This window comes from Anolis sagrei, chromosome Y (assembly GCF_037176765.1).
Source record: "Anolis sagrei isolate rAnoSag1 chromosome Y, rAnoSag1.mat, whole genome shotgun sequence".
In the NCBI taxonomy this organism is placed as follows: Eukaryota; Metazoa; Chordata; class Lepidosauria; order Squamata; family Dactyloidae; genus Anolis; species Anolis sagrei.
This window is the reverse complement of record NC_090035.1, coordinates 37055905-37073770: the sequence shown is the minus strand read 5'-3', so window position 1 is coordinate 37073770 and position 17866 is coordinate 37055905. Positions and strand designations below refer to the sequence as shown.

General features: G+C 38.4%; 1 pseudogene; it reads left to right on the top strand.

Annotated features, from left to right (window-relative positions):
* LOC137095596 (mesoderm induction early response protein 2-like) overlaps positions 1-17866 on the top strand; it is a 118916-nt pseudogene that overhangs the window by 93963 nt on the left and 7087 nt on the right.

Sequence of the window (17866 nt, the reverse complement as noted above, 5' to 3'; positions counted from 1 at the left end):
AAATTTGCATATGGTCTCTGATTGGACAGCCTCAATTCCAAGATTCCAAGATGACAAAGAGAGGAAAGGAAAAGGCCAGAGGGGGCTGGGTCAGACAATTACCAATACACACCAGACTTGGCACACAGAGCCTGCAAGACCCACTCGACATCCTACTGCAGTTTGGAGAAGGATGAACCATGGATGATGGGACTTGCAGTACCATCACTCACATTCTGAGACCGCTGTTAACCTCATCCAATGAAATGGATTATGGGACTTGAAGTACCTTTGCTCAATTCTTGAGACCACTGCAACCCTCATCCAATTACCGATAAAGACCAAACTTGGCACACTGAGTCTCCATGACCCACTTTACATCCTGGTTCGGCTTGGAGGAAGATGCACCATGGACGATGGGACTTGCAATACCTGCACTCCCTTCCTTAAACCATTATAACTGCCAACAATGATGGATCAGGACCACAATTTACACAGAGAGCCCGCATAACCCTCTCTACATCCTGGTGCGGTTTGGAAGAATTTGACAATGGATGATGGGACTTGCAGTCACTTCACTCACTTCCTGAGACCACTGAGACCCTTGCCAATGACTGATCAAGACCAAACTTGGCACACAGAGTCCCCATGACCCCCTCTACATCCTGGTGTACTTTTGAGGAGGACAGACCATGGATGATAGGACTTCAAGTACCTCCACTCTCTTCCCAAGACTGCTGCAACCCTCATCTAATGTCTGAACAAAACCAAACTTGGCACACAGAGCCCCCATGACCCACTCTACATCCTACTGCGGTTTGGAGTAGGCCATACCATGGATGATGGGACTTGAAGTACCTCTACTCGCTTTCCGAGACTGCTGCAACCCTCAACAATGACTGAACAACACCAAACTTGGCACATAGACCTCTCATGACCCACTTTACACCATGGTGTGGTTTGACTGTGGATTGAGCATGGATTATGGGACTTGCAGTCTCTTCGCTCAATTCCTGAGACCACTGCAACCATCATCCAATTTCCGATAAGAACCAAACTTGGCACACCGGGTCTCCATGATGCACTCTACATCCTGGTGCGGTTTGGAGGATGATGCACCATGGACGATGGGACTTGCAGTTCCTTCACTCACTTAGTGAAACTACTGAGACCCTCATCCAATGACTGATCAAGACCAAACTTAGCACACAGAGCCCCCATGACCCTCTCTCCATCCTGGTGCAGTTTGGAGGACGATGGACCACTGACGATGGGACTCACAGTACCTTCACTAACTTCCTGAGACCACTGCGAGCCATATAAATAACTGATAAAGACCAACCTTGATATACAATTCCTTTCTCTAATAACCCGGGCAGCGCCGGGTTCCCAAGCTAGTATATAATAAAAGTCAGTTTGTATGCGGAGGATGGGAGGAGTATGTGGCAGTGTTCTGATTGGCTGCCACTGTGGTACTATTTGCATATGGTCTCTAATTGGCCACCCAAACATTCTAAGATTCTGATTTTCTGCCACTGTGGTTCAATCTGCATATGGTCTCTGACTGGCCAACCACAACATTCCGAGGAACAATTTGCATACGGTCTCTGATTGGCCAACCACAACATTCCGAGACAGCAGAGGGAATAGAAAAGGGGCCTGAAGCTGTCAGGAATGGTTGGAGCTGAAGTCCAAAACACCTTGTGGCCCCATAAATGAATGAACAAGACCAAACCTGGCACAAAGAGCCCCCCCCCCGACCCACTCTACATCCTGTTTCAGTTTGGAGGGCGGACCATGGATGATGGGGCTTGCAGTATCTTCATTCACTTACTGAAACCACTGCAACCCTAGTCCAATGACTAATCAAGACCAAACTTGGCTCACAGAGCCCCCATGACCCACTCTATATCCTTCTGCTATTTAGAGGAGGGTGGACCATGGATGATGGGACTTCAAGTACCTTCACTCATTTCCTTGAATCAATGCAACCTTCATCCAGTGACCAATATAGACCAAACTTGGCATACAGAACCGCCATTACCCACTTTATCTAATAACCTGGGCAGCGCCAGGTCCCCAAGCTAATATATAATAAAAGAGAGTGTTTGTATGTGGCGGAAGTGTGGCGGTGTATGTGCCAGCTTTCTGATTGGCTGCCACTGTGGTACTATTTGCATATGGTCTCTGATTGCCCAGCCTGAAAGTTCCAAGATTCTAATTGGCTGCCACTGTGGTACCATTTGCATATGGTCTCTGATTGGCCACACTGAACATTCAAAGGCAGCAAAGTGAATTGGAAAGGGGCCTTTAGCTGTCAGGAGTGGTTGGAGTTGAAGTCCAAAACACCTTGTGGTCCCCATCAACGACAAACCTGGTACAAAGAGACCCCCCCCCCCCGACCCACTCTACATTCTGGTGCAGTTTGAGTGAGGATGGATCATGGATGATGGGACTTGCAGTCGTTTACTTCACTTCCTTAGAGCACTGTGGCTCAAACCAATGACGGATCAGGACCAATGCCCACTTTAAAACCTGGTGTGGTTCAGAGCAGGATGGGCTACTAATGATGGGATGAAGTCCCATCTCCATCCGATTCACTTCCCTCAGAACATTGTAGTCTCTAGAAATCACAGACCAGGCCCAAACTTGGCACACAGAGTACTCATGGCCTACTCTACATCCTGATGCAGTTCTAAGGGGGATGGACCATGGATGATGGAACTTGGAGTATCTTTACTCACTTACTGAAACCACTGCGACCCTCAACCAATGACCAATCAAGACCAAATTGGCACACAGAGTCTCCATGACTCACTCTACATCCTGCTGCAGTTTGGAGGAGGATTGACCATGGATGATGGGACTTGCAGTACCTTTACTCACTTACTGAAACCACTGTGACCCTGAACCAATGCCTGATCAAGACCAAACTTGGCACACAGAGCCCCCATGACCCTATCTACATCTTGTTTCAGTTTGGAGGAGGGTGGATCATGGATGATGGGACTTGCAGCACCTTCACTCCCTTACTGAAACCACTGTGATCCTAATCCAATGACTGATCAAGACCAAACTTAGCACACAGAGTCCTCATGACCCACTCTACATCCTGCTGCAGTTTGAAGGAGGATGGATTTTTTTGACTTCCGGGTGAAGGCAAGATGGCGGCAACACTGGGTCTTTGAAGCTCTGCAAGCACAAAGACCAGGACCTTTGGGTTTAAGGTTTGGAGAAAGCCAAATCTCCCCAAACCAACAGGATTGAGTTCGTTTTGGCAGTGAATCTCAGAAGAGCAACTCCTGGTGGGGTGAGGGGGCTTTCCAGAGAGGAACCCACTCACCAGTACGAGAGACCCTTGAGGAGGCAGCAACCTAAACCGAAAGGAGCGCGACAAAACACCGCGCAGAGAGCCGACCGCCTTCATTATTTTTTTACTCAAGACTACACAGCTATACCACAGAAGAATTTAAGAAAATAAGTGAAGGAGAGAGAAGAAAGGAACCCAGAAGGGGAAGAAACTAATGGAACACTAACTAAGCAACTAAGCAATAAATCAATGCTAACCAACCTTTATCCAGTTGGAGAGGCGAGGGGCAGCGAAAGAGGCAGGAACACCAAACAAAAGAACAGATCTTTGCACCTTGCCATAAAGCAGATGGAAACCATAAAGAGATGCAAATAGGTGTAAAAAGACGGGGGGGGGGGGGAGAGACTTAAGAAAACACAGAGGGAACGAACCTCAATAGAACCTCAGAAGGGGCAAAAAGCCATCATCAACAATATAATCAACACGACAGAAGGAAAGCAGTGAAGAATATCCATATTAACATCTAAAGAAGAACAGGACAATTAAGAACAATTAAGGACAATTAAAGGGAATTACAGTAAGAGACAGAAAGAGTGAAGAGAGTAACTCCGAAGGTGGGCAAAGGAATGAATAAGAATTAAACTTCCCCATCAAAAAGGGTGAGCAAAAAGAAGCTAATTAAGTTCCCTTTGAGTATGTAATTTTGAGTAACTTTGTGGTTGTTACAATTAAATTATTACAACATTTATTAAATTACAACAATTCATAATATTTAAATATCTGGTCATAAATATGATGGGCACTGAAAATATAGCAAATAATATAATATAATACAGCCTTAGATTCTTTCAGCCTAACTGACAATTGATTTATCTGACTTAATATCCTTAACTGATCAAACCTAACAAAGTGGAGATTAAAAGCTTCAGTGTAGTGGTGATTAAACACAACTGGTAATTGATCAAAGGCTGTTTTTTGTATTTAATGTATTTAATGTAATTAGTGTATTTAATGTATTTAATGTATTTAAAATGAGAGATTTAAGTCATGTTAGCTTCTTCCTCTCCTCGCTGGGACTGACATTACAAGCTGATAGTAGCAACATACAAGCCAGTTAATGGTGCAAGGAGGCAGCAGCTGGGAATATAGCAATCGTAGTATTTTAATGTAATGTAACTCCTTGATATATGTGGAGGGACAGTAGATGTTCCATACCATAACTCCTAGTAAGGGAGCCCAAACTGGCGGCTTAAAATAGAATTGTGCTTTAAGAACTTGGCAATACTTAAGCAGAGTCATAGCTGAATTATTGACAATTGCACAACTATACATCAACATAACTCAAGAAAGCCAGGGAAAATTTTAAACTGTAAAAAATAATAAGAGAATAGAAAATAAAACTAAAGTAATAGAAACCGATAACTTAAATTAACCAAGCTGACTTCACGGAACATGGATAAAAACATGAATAAAAATCAAACACCAAAACAAACAAAACCTCAACAACCTCAACAACCCAGAAAGCAATCTCTTCCAGGGGACCCATCCTTAAAAGACCTGATGCCCGAACTTCTTAAAATCCAAGAAGCCCAAGAGGAAAAGCATGAAAGCTTAGAAAAAACAATCAAAGAGGAAGTGAGCAAAATGACAGAAAAACACAGCAATGAGAGGGGAAATGAACTCAATGCAATCTGATATTAAAGAATTAAAACTTGAAAAAGAAGGGATTAAGACATCACAGGACAAGACAAGGAAGAAGGTGGAACAACTAGAGGCCTCCATAGAGAAACTAACCAAACAACAAGACCTGGCAATAGCTAGAGAAACTGAACTCCAGCTAAGGTTCAGAAACATAGAAGAAAAAGAACAAGTTGACCTAAAAAGCATTATAACTGAAATAACAGCAGGAATCTTGAATATCTCTCTAGAGGACATGGATTTGAACATTGACAGATGCTATCATGTGCAGACCTATTATGCAAGGAAGCACAAGACACCCAGAGATATAGTGGCCCACTTCAACAGAAGGAGGATCAGGGACAACATACTGAAATATAATTCTGAAAAACCTACAATTTATAAAGGAAAAAAAGTTGCAATACTTAAACAATGATGAATAAAAGAAGATCATACTATTTTTTGATGGATATGTTGAAGAAAAATGAGATAAAATTCAAAGGGTTACGAATTGAAGGAATAATGATAACGTATAAAGAAGAGAAGTTCTGGATTACGTCCATAGATAAAGCTAAGAATTTCTATAAAAAGCTCATGGAAGAATTGACCCCAGCGAAAGACCAAGCGAAAGATCATGTAGAGTCAAAGAAAGCATTAGAAGCCTCTTCAGAATTAGAAGCAGAAGATGCCCAAGACACCACAGCAGCTGGACTGTTAAGAAAAAAGGGGAGAAGAGACTGAGAAAAGACTCGCCAGAATACTATGAAAAACTTATTAAGAAAGATAAAAGTAATGGACAATCAAAGGAATAATACAAAGGGAATGTTTATGAAGACTGTAATAATGTAAATGTAATAATAATGTAAATGGCTTGAATGTTCCTAATAAAAGAAAACTTTTTCACACAAATGAAGCATGGAAATTATGACGTGATTGCTATACAGGAAATGCATATATCCCCAAAACATGCAGACTACCTAGAAAACAAACACTTAGGCAAGTTATTCTACTCTTCAGCAATGGTAAAGAAAAGAGGAGTTGCTTTATATATAAAGGAGAGACTTAACCCAGAACTAGTCTTCAAAGATGATGAGGGCAGGATGATAGGTGTTAAAATCAAGTTTAATGAACAGGAAACACTGTTATGTAATATTTATGCCCCAACAGGGGCTAAATCATCATTCATAAAGCTACTGAGAAGGAAAATAACCGATCAAACATTTAATCACTTAATAATTCTTGGGGATTTTAATGGTGTAATAGACTGTGACAAAGACAGATCCAGAAAAAAAAGTTAGAGGTGGGGATCCTAAAGGTGGTAAACTACCCCAATTTTTTTTACAACTAAAAGAATCTTTCCACCTTAAAGATATTTGGAGGATACAACACCAAACGGAGAAAGACTATACGTTTTATTCTGACAGACATCGATCGTGGTTGCGGATCGATATGGTTTGGTCATCTAACTCACTCACTGCAAATTAAAAAAATAACCATCCTGCCGAGATAAAACTCTGATCATTGCCCGATTAAATTCGAGATACAGATTGGGAACAGAATAAGAAGATGGAAGTTGAATGAAAGCCTAATACTTTCAAAAAAGATATAAACTACTTTAAAAACATGATTAAGGGATATTTTGAACTGAACCGAAATAAAGGAACAGGCTTGGGATGCGAGCAAAGCAGTGCTGAGGGGTTACGTTATACAACAGGGGGTTATTAAGAACAAAAAAAAAGAAACGAGATCCAGGAAGAACTAGAAAAAGAAATAAAATTAAAAGAAAAGATGTTAAAACTCAACCCAAAAGAAACAAAGATTAAATTGGAATTAAACATCCTGAGGAAAAAATTTAATGATACCATGGCGGAACAAATTGCTAGAAAAATTAAATTTGCCAAACTGAATTATGTTATACATGACAACAAAATAGGAAAACACCTAGCAAGGCTATTAGAGAGAAAAATCCAAAAATGATTTATCACACAAATTATTGAAGAAGGGAAATGTTATACACTAACCAAAGATATGATAAACAATTTAGGATTTTCTACAAAAAACTATACAAAAAAGAACAAATGAAGATGGATGTTATTACAGCTTACATCTCAGAACAAAAGCTAAAGGAGATCACTGACTTACAGAGAGAAAGCCTAAATAAACCGGTCTCCATTGAGGAAGTTAAGAAAGCAATAGACAGGATGCAGATCAACAAAGCCCCCAGACCGGATGGCTTTACAGCCAATTACTATAAAATCTTCAAGGAAGAACTTTCACCGCATTTACAACAGCTAATAAATAAGATACTAAACAGATCTGAGACACCAAGATCATGGCAAGAAGCTAACATCACTCTAATCCCGAAAGAAAAAACTAACTTAAATAATATGAGGAATTTCCGCCCGATATCTCTGCTGAACAGTGACTACAAGATCTTTGCAAACATCTTAGCAGAGAGGTTGAAAAACCTGTTAAAGGAAAGAATACAGGAAGACCAGTCTGGCTTTCTACCCAGAAGACAAATAAAAGACAACATTAGAATAATCTTAGATATTATTGAATTTTATGGGGGAAAACCCACAGAAGGAAGTCGGGCTTCTCTTTTTAGACGCGGAGAAAGCCTTCGACAATGCCAGCTGGGAATTCTTGACAGAAACTCTAAAAGAGATAGATATCAGTCACAGTTTCCTGAATGCAATCAAAGCCATATATAACAAACAAACAGCAAAAATCATGATAAACGGAACAGAATCAGACAGCATAAAGATACAAAAGGGAGTCAGGCATGGATGCCCGCTCTCTCCCTTGCTGTTTATAGTAATCCTAGAACTATAATTGGAAGACATTAGGAAAGATAAAGAACTACTAGGGACAAGGATAAGGTCAGAGGAAATTAAAGTAAGAGCATATGTGGACGATGTTGTTTGCATCTTAAAGAAACCCCTAGACACAGTTCAGAAATGGATCCAGAAAATTGAAAGACTTGGAGCAGTAGCCAGATTTAAGATTAATAAGGACAAAACCAAAATAATCTCTAAAGAACATCTCTAAAGAAAGAAATGCAAAACTACAACAAATAATTGCATATGAAATTGTCAAAAAAGTTAAATACCTGGGCATAACCATTTCAAGCTCCAACTCACATCTAATTAAAGATAATTATGAGAACAGCTGGAAAAATATCAAAAAGAAATTAGACAACTGGAATTACCTGAAGTTAGCTTTGTTAGGCAGAATTGCGGTGATTAAAATGTCCGTCTTCCCAAAAATGATATTCATGCTTCAAACAATACCCATACTAAAATCAGGAAAACACTTTACCAAATGGAACAGGGATATAACAAAATGTATATGGAACGGCAGAAAGCCAAAGATAAAATTCAAAATTTTGACAGATGCAAAAAATAGGGGTGGACTTGCCCTTCCCAACTTGCAACTGTACTTTGAGGCGAGTGCCTTGACTTGGATTAGAGAGTGGGCGACTCTACAAAAACGAAAATTGCTAACCCTAGAGGGGTGGGACCTTAGAAGAGGATGGCATGCCTACATATGGTATGGCAAAGCCAAGGTTAGGAACAATTTCAAAAACCACTATATCTATGAAGAAACCCCCATGTGGGCATCACCCGCTGAAGCATTTCATAATAAAGAAATACCATGTGAGAAGTGGCACCCCTACTCAAAATTATTAAAGAAATGCAACAACGTTTGGGAGTTAAAACCTCTAGAACAGCGGTCCTCAAACTATGGCCCGGGGGCCGGATACGGCCCTCCAAGGTCTTTTACCTGGCCCTCGCTCACAATCAACCTAAGTCTGACACGACTTGAAAGCACACAACAACAACAACAATCCTATCTCATCAGCAAAATGCAGGCCAACACTTCCCATTAAAATACTAATCAGTTTATCTTTGTTAAAATTGTTCTTCATTTTAATTATTGTATTGTTTTGAAGTGTTTGGGTTTTTTTTGCACTACAAATAAGATATGTGCAGTGTGCATAGGAATTCGTTCATGTTTTTTTCAAATTATAATCCGGCCCTCCAACAGTTTGAGGGACTGTGACCTGGCCCTCTGTTTAAAAGGTTTGAAGACCCCTTCTCTAGAAGATATAAGAGACTTTTACAGCAAAATAAGCTGGTTTCATTACTGGCAAACAAAAGAATGTTTCAAAGAGGATTGGAAAATTGGGTTCAACTCCAATGATTCAAGCTGGGATAAGATAATGCGAAAAGAACAAAAATTAGTTAAAACGCTTCACCAGACCCTGCTAGAATGGGACTTGGAAACAGAGAGAATAAAAGAAAACATGACGAAATGGGCCATAGATATAGGTCACCCAATACTACTGGGAGAACGTTTGGAAGAAGAAGCTAAGATTTACGAAAGCCACAAATATTGTAGAAGGATGGTACAAGATATATTTTTGCTGGTATCTGACACCCTTACAAATCTCAAAATTCAGTAAAAACTACAATAACAGATGTTAGAGATGCGAAAAGGAGCTGGGCACCCACTTTCATCTGTGGTGGGGATGTAAGTTAATTAAGAAGTACTGGATAACAATACATAAATACACACAAAAAATCCTTGGAGTGAAATTTGATCCCAAACCAGAATTTTATCTTTTGAACATTATAAACTGGAATTTAAGCGAAAACAAAGATAAATTGTTTCTTTATATCTCAGCTGCAGTAAGAATGACAATTGCTCAAAGATGGAAAGAAAAAGACCCTCCACAAGTTGACGATTGGATAAATAAAATTTTAAAGTATATGAGTATGGACAATTTATCTTACTATATAGGCAACAGGATTAAGAGTAAGCGAACGAACTGGGGACCTTTGAAACAGTTCATGTAAGAAGAGATGCAGATCCAACTCTAAGGATGAAGGTCCAACTAATCGATACAGAGAAAGGTAATTGCATCACAAGGAAAAAGCAAATGCACATAGTTACCCCTGTCCCTGTGGAACGAACCAGAAGGCAGCACATCTCCCCCTTCCCCTCCCTTCCCCCTCCTTCCTTTTCTTGTCTCCCCCCTTTCCCCTCCCTTTCCCCTCGCTCCCTTGCCCCTTCTTTCCCGCCCCATCCCCAACACTTCACTTTCCTTTTCCAACTTTCTCTAAAACGATCACATTGTTCTCCCACTTTCACTGTAAACCTTTGGAAATTATAAAAATCAATTAATAAAAAAAGGATGGATTTTGGATGATGGGACTTGCAGTACCTTCACTCACTTACTGAAACCACTGCCACCCTCATCCAATGACTGATAAAGACTAAACTTGGCACACAGAGCCCCCATGATCCACTCTATATCCTGCTGCTGTTTGGAGGAGGGTGGACCATGGATGATGGGATTTCAAGTACCTTCACTCACTTCCTGAAAACAATGCAACTGTCATCCAATGACCAATAAAGACCAAACTCAGCATACAGAACCGCCATTACCCACTTTCTCTAATAACCCAGGCAGCGCCGGGTCCCCAAGCTAGTAGACAATAAAGTTGAAACCTAGACTTCCGGTGCAGGAACATGGCGGGGAGCAGCACGCACTGAGCGCTCTGCTGAAGTGTGTGCACGACGGAGTGACCGGGTAGAGCAGCAGCTCCCTTTCTCCCGTGGATCAAAGCGGGGGGAACTGCGGAACCAGGGGGGGCCAACCGACGGTCCGAAAGGGGGTCCTCTCCTCAAGAGAGGAGCCCTGAAAGGACCCGGTACATGGTCCCCAAGGTACGGCAGGTCATTCCGATCGTGGTGGGCAAACGCCCACAAATCCCTGACTGACTGCACTTTTAACCGAAGAGTGGAGGTAAGGAGGGAAAGGAGGAAAAGAACGAATAAATTCTGGAAGAAAGAGGGGTTGGAAGGAGGTCATAGCGTTCTGTTCAAAAGAAAAGAAAGATCCCAAGAAGGATGGAAGAAAGGAAAGAAAGATTAGAAACGGAGGAGGAATCAAATAGAAATCAAATTGTGAAACAGTCATTGGAACACAAGAATTTATGAGTCCACGAATTTAAGAGATACAATTAATAATTGGACTAAGAACGGCAGGAGGAGCGAAGGAGAGAAAGAAAGAGAAAGAGAAAGAAAAAAAGAGAAGAAAGGATACTCAAAATATTCGGGCGCAGCCTGATTTAAATAAGAGAAATTGTTAATTGGAACTAATTTAAATTTAAATTTAAATAAACTTAAGTACAAGTACAAAAGCCGGGTCGATAAAAGGGGGGGGGGGGAAGGAGGTGAAGAGGAGAAAAGAGGAGAGAAGAAAGGCAAGACAAGATAACAGAAAGGTAAACTGACCTTGAGTCGGCTTTGTTTGGACTTCAGTGCGGAGAGTGTGGCGTGAGGACTGTGGTAGCAGTGAAGGACGAGAGGCAGAGACTCACGTGGAGGAGGGAAGGTAAGAAGACGGGAAGTGACGCTAAGTGGAGAACCAGGAAGTATAAGGCAAATAACGTAGGAAACAACGTGAGAAGGACAGTAGGAGACTCTCGGGAGAAGTCTCGCGAGAGCGGGAAGAAAGAAGGAAGAAATATCGCGAGGAAAAACGAGAGCTGCGAAAGGAGAGGGAAAGCAATCTCGCGAGAAGAGGATAACAAACAGGAAGAAGGGCAACACAGCGACAAAGCGGCAAAAAGGACGGAGGAAGACAAGGAAGCCAAAGGAGTCAAACGGAGGCGGAAGACTTAGAATAAGAGAATCAAAATTCAAAGAAGTAAGTGCAAAGTGAGAAGGGAAAAAAGTGGAGTGGGAAGAAAAATAAATAAAGAAAATAATAATAAATAATAGGAAAAAATAAATTAATAATAATAATAAAATAAAAATATAATAAATAAATAAATATTTTTTAAAAATTCTTTTAAGTATTAAAGGAGTATAGAAAGAAGAGATTTGACAATTAAAGAAGAAAGACTATATGAGAGAGTGGATTGGCATAAAGTGGTGGAAGGAAAATAAGATTCAGAAAATGACTGCAAACAAGCTTAAAGGAGAGAAGGAGGGGAAGGAGACAAAAGGGACACCAAGAAAGCTGTCAGTAACGGAAGAGTTAAATTTAAAGGAGATGTTGAAAGAAATGATGACGGAGGTGCTGACAGAAATCCAGACCATGAAGACAGAGGTAAAGACAATAAAAGAAAGGCAAGATATATATCAAAAAATTGCACAAGAACAGATGTAAGACCTGAAAAAGGACATAAGAGAGGAATTAGGAAAACTAAAAATGGAGATGTCAACAATGCAACAAGAAGTGAAAGAGTTAAAGAGGGAGGAAAAAGGAATGAAGAAAGAACAGGAAGAAACACAAACGAAAATGAGGAATTTAGAAATTAAAAGTGTACGGATGGAGACCAAACAGGAAGAATTAGAGGCTAAGGAGATGGAATTTCAACTGCGACTAAGAAATATCCAGGAAGAATCGGATGAGAATATAAGAGAGAAGGTAACAGAAATACTGGCGGAACTATTAGAGTGTACTGGACAAAGGATACAGGAATGGACAGACAGAATATATAGAATTAATACAAATTACGCAAGGAGAAACAAGACCCCACGGGATGTAATAGTGAATTTTGTGAAAAAGACAACGAGAGATGATGTGCTGAGACTCAATAATAGGAAAAAGATATACTATAAAGGAAAGAAAGTAGTTATATTAAAGGAATTTCCGGGAATAGTCCTGAAAAGAAGAAGAAAATATGGGCCACTGACAGAAGAACTAAAGAGACAGAAAATACGATTTAGGTGGGAAAGAGAAGAAGGCCTGATGTTGACATATAGAGAACAAAGAATCTGGATTAAAAGTGAGGAAAGTGCAAAAGAATTTCTAAATAGGCTAAGGATGGAAGGAGAGAGAGAAAAAGGAGAACATACAAAGGGAAGAACAAAGAAGAAGAAACGCAGACTCATTAGAAGAAGAAGACACAGAAAAAGAAGAAATGAGGAGATTTTCAGAAGAAGGTGCAGGAATACTGGACTTAAGTGACCCGGAGGAGTAGGAGGAAAGCGTAGAAGAAGAGGAAGAAATAAGAGAAGAAGAGGAAATAGAAGAAGGACAAGTAGAAGGTGAAGAGAGAGAACAGATAACAAGAGAAGTAGTAGAAGAAAAAGAAATATGCTGAAGAATCTAAGAATATACTCGAATAATGTGAATGGGATGAACTCCCCCAATAAAAGAAATAAAATATTTAATGAATTAAAGAAAAAGAATTATCACGTTATTGCATTGCAAGAAACACACATCATGGGTAGACACACAAAAACATCTAGAAAATAAAAAATTGGGGCAAACATTTCACGCATCAACACAAGAGAAAAAAAGAGGTTTAGTGACATATATAGATAAGAATATAAGAGCTGAACTAGCATTTAAAGATGAAGAAGGAAGATTCTTAGGGGTGAATATTTGGCTACAAAATAAAAAAATACTTATTTGTAATATTTATGCGCCGAATCATACAAAGACAAAATTTGTGGAAAGGTTGAAGAAAAATATAGAAGAACAAGAATTTGAGCAGATGCTAATGTTAGGAGATTTTAATAGGGTACTAAACAGAGAATTGGATAGAAGCGGAACAAAGAGAAAGGTAGGAAAGAAGGAGGAAGAGAAGGGAGATTTACCAAAATAAATGATAAAAATGATGCAGGAGCTGTGTTTGGTAGATATATGGAGGACTAGAAATAAAAAGAGACTACACATACTATTCAGCAAGACACCCAAAATGGTCAAGAATAGATATGGTGTGGATAACAGCATCCCTACAAATAAATGTATCAAAAGTGCTAATTCTGCCCAGGGTAAATTCGGACCATTGCGCAATGGAACTGGAAATAAGAATGATGGAAAAAACAAGAAGATGGAGATTGGACGAAAATCTATTAAAAAAGAAAGAAGATATAGAAAGGAATAGGAAATTATTAAAGGAATATTTTGAAATAAATGAAGGTCCAGAAATACAAATATTCACACTATGGGAGGCGAGCAAGGCCATTATGAGAGGAAATTTCATACAACAAAAGAGCAGAAAGAACAAAGAAAAAAGGGAAAAAATGAAGAAGATATGGGAAGGAATTGACAAAGAGGACGGAAAGTTAAAAATAAACCCACAAAATAAAGAAGCAAAGAAAAATCTAGAACATCTACACAAACAAAGAGAACTGCTGGAAAAGGAAGAAAGGGAAAAGGAATTAAGATATATAAAACAGAATTATTTTATGAATGCGAACAAACCCGGACGCTGGTTGGCAAATAGATTAAGGAAGAGAAAGGAGGCAACAGTCATCATGAAATTAATGGACAAGGAAAAAAGTATAACTAAGGAAGAAGAGATTCGGGAACAATTTTACAAATTCTACAAGAAATTGTATCAGGAAGAGAACATAGAAGAAGAGGAGATATATCAATATTTATCTAAACATAAGATCCAAAGAATTTCGGATGGACAAAGAGAAAGTCTGAATAAAGAAATATCAGAGAAAGAAATCAAAGAAGCAATAAACAAATTGAAACCGAACAAAGCCCCAGGTCCAGATGGGATATCGGCAATATACTATAAGACCTTACAACAGGAGTTGATGCCATATTTAAAGGTAATGTTGAACAAAATAAGAATCTATAAAGAAATCCCAGAGTCTTGGAAGCAAGCAAACATCTGCCTGATACACAAAGAGAATTCGGATAAAGAACAAGTCAAAAATTATAGGCCAATTTCATTGTTGAATGTTGATTATAAAATTTTCAGTCTAATAATGGCGGAAAGATTAAAACAATTGTTGGATGAATATATAAAAGAAGAGCAGGCCGGCTTTTTGCCTAACAGATACCAAAGCGAAAATGTGAGAACGATCATAGACCTAATCGAATATTACGAAAACAAACACCAAAATAAAGTAATGCTTTTAGCTTTAGATGCGGAAAAAGCATTCGACAATGTAAACTGGAAGTTCTTTAAAATTATAATGAGAGAGATGGACCTAGGATTTTATTTCCAAAATGCAATTGAGGCGATTTACGAAAAACAGGAGGCAAAAGTATTAGTAAACGGCAGAGAGACAGAAAATATCGAAATTAGAAAAGGAACGAGGCAGGGATGTCCCTTATTGCCATTAATTTTCATCCTTACATTAGAAGTATTGCTAAATAAAATAAGAGAAGAAAGAAAATTGGCAGGCGCAAAGATAGAAGGACAAGAATACAAAATCCGAGCATACGCGGATGACGTGATTTGTGTTATTGAAGACCCGAAGAAGAATCTAGAGGAGTGGATTAAAACAATAAAGGATTTCGGTAAGGTCTCAGGCTTCAAAATTAATATGGAAAAAACAAAGGCAATAACTAAAAACATCAAAAAAAAGGAACAAGAAGAAATAAAAAACAAGTGGAATATACAGATAATCAAAAAGTTGAAATATTTGGGAATAATATTAACATCAAAAAATTTACAGTTGTTACAAAATAATTATATAGAGAAATGGAAAGAGATAAGAAAAGACCTGGAAAGATGGAAAAATTTAAACTTATCGTTGTTGGGACAAATTGCAATAGTAAAAATTAATATTTTGCCAAAACTCTTATTTCTATTTCAAAATCTACCAATTATTCGGAATAAAAAAATATTAAAAGATTGGAATAAGGACATCAAAAAATTTATTTGGAAAAATAAAAAACCAAGGATTAGTTACAACAATATGACAGAAAGAAAGGAAAAAGGTGGTTTTGCAGCCCCATATTTTGAACTTTATCTAGAAACTACTTTGGGCTAAAGATTGGGCAAAATTAGAAAAGAAAAAATTATTAATGTTGGAAGGTGCAGACTTAAGAGAAGGCTGGCACACCTATATATGGTACAAAGGGAAAAAGAACGAGAAGAATTTCGGAAACCATTTCATAAGGTCAACGGTATTAAATGTATGGGAAAAATATAAACATAAATTATATAATACAACCCCTATGTGGGTATCCCCCCTGGAGGCAGGGCAGAGGCGATGTACAGGATGGCATGAATGGATAAAATACAAAGATCTATTAAAAAAAGAAGGAGAGGATATAATATTGAAATCTCAGGAAGAATTGAATACAGTGAACCAAAAAGTCTCATGGCTAGAATATTGGACCATAAAAGAGAAGTACAAAAATGATAAGAAGATTGGCTTTAATCAGGAAAAAAACTTTTGGGACAATATAATGGATTCAAGAAAGAAATTAATAACAAAGGTATACAAAAAGTTACTGGAGTGGAAATTGGAAAATAAAGAAGAAAAAAACTACAAAAAGAGATGGAATGAAAATATTAGAAGGAATATCAAACAAGAAGAATGGGAAAAAATCTGGAGAGAAAAATTAAAATACTGCTATGCCATTGACCTGAAGGAAAATTGGTTAAAGATAGCCCATCATTGGTACATGACCCCGAAAAAACTGGGGAAATGCAGTAGAAACTCCAACACGGATTGTTGGAAATGTAAGGAAGAAGAGGGGTCATATTTTCATCTTTGGTGGACATGCAAAAAGGCAAAACAATACTGGAGAGAGGTACAAAAAGAATTACAAGAAATATTAAAAATTAAAATACCATGGAAAGCAGAATTTTTTCTATTGGGGATACATGATCTGAAGATAGAAAAAAATACAGACAAGATCCTCTTTTTGATGATGGCAGCAGCAAGGATCTGCTACGCTAGGAGATGGAAAAAGATGGAAATTCCAGATGAAAACGAAAGATTAACAAAAATCTTAGAAATTCAAAACATGGACAGACTTACCTTTTTAATATCAAAAAGCAAAGGGATAAATATGAGAGAAACGAACTGGCAAGTGGTGATGGACTATTTCAGACATAAAAACAAGAAGATTCTAATCTAATTGACAAAGAGAAAGATGGAAGGAAGAAAAAGAAAAAGAAGTTGAGGAGAAACAAGAAAGAAAAGAAAAGGAAGAAAGAAGGTGGTGCAGACCTCGGGTTGATCCCAGTAAGTCGACAACATCTATCACTCTGACTTTTAACTAGGCTATGGGCTATTCTATATTTCTATTTTCCTTCTTTATACTCTGATCTTACCTTTCTAGCTCATTACTAGAGCTCTTTATCTCTCTCTTTTTGCTTCTAGTTAACACAATTCTTCTTTTTCGGGTTTTCCATTATATATCAGATCACATCTATTTTAATACACGAGTCTAAAAATTCTATATTTTACATGTTAACTTGGAAAATTTAATAAAGATTATATTAAAAAAAATAAAGTTGAAACCTGTGTAGGATTAGAAGGAAGTCATCGGACCTTTTTTTATGTGGATATATATACTTTTTTGCTCTTAGTTTTTCACATTTTTTCTCTTTTTATATAAACATGTCTATCTCTTTACTTTCCTACTTTTCTGCTTAATACTATGTTCCCCCACTTTACTTGGATATTTTATATTCAAATTATATCAAATAAAAGCTATTTTTAAAAATCCCAAAGGGTAAAGATACATCAGAATACCAAAGTTAGGATCATCAACACCAGTGTATTTCCAATGTTTAATCTATGGTTGTAAAAACTTGACCGTAGAGAAGGCTGAAAGGAAGAAAATCAAACTTGTCTGTAATGCGGGGCTGGATTAGCGTTTTGTGGATATAGTGAACTGCTGAAAAGAGAAAGGAAGGGGTCCTGAAGCAAATCAGCCCTGAACTCCATTCCAGGAAGCAAATAGTTGATGCATTCTCTCAAGAAAATGTAAAATAGACGCATTCTCCCTTTTTTGTTTCAATTTGTTTTAATTTGCAGGAGATTATGGTTGGGCCTCAGTACCAGGCAACAGTTCCCCTCCTCAGTTTACATCAACATAGTGAAAAAGATAGGAATACTTTGTTACCTCAGTCTCGACACCAGACTTCTATTGATCCATCCCTTTCA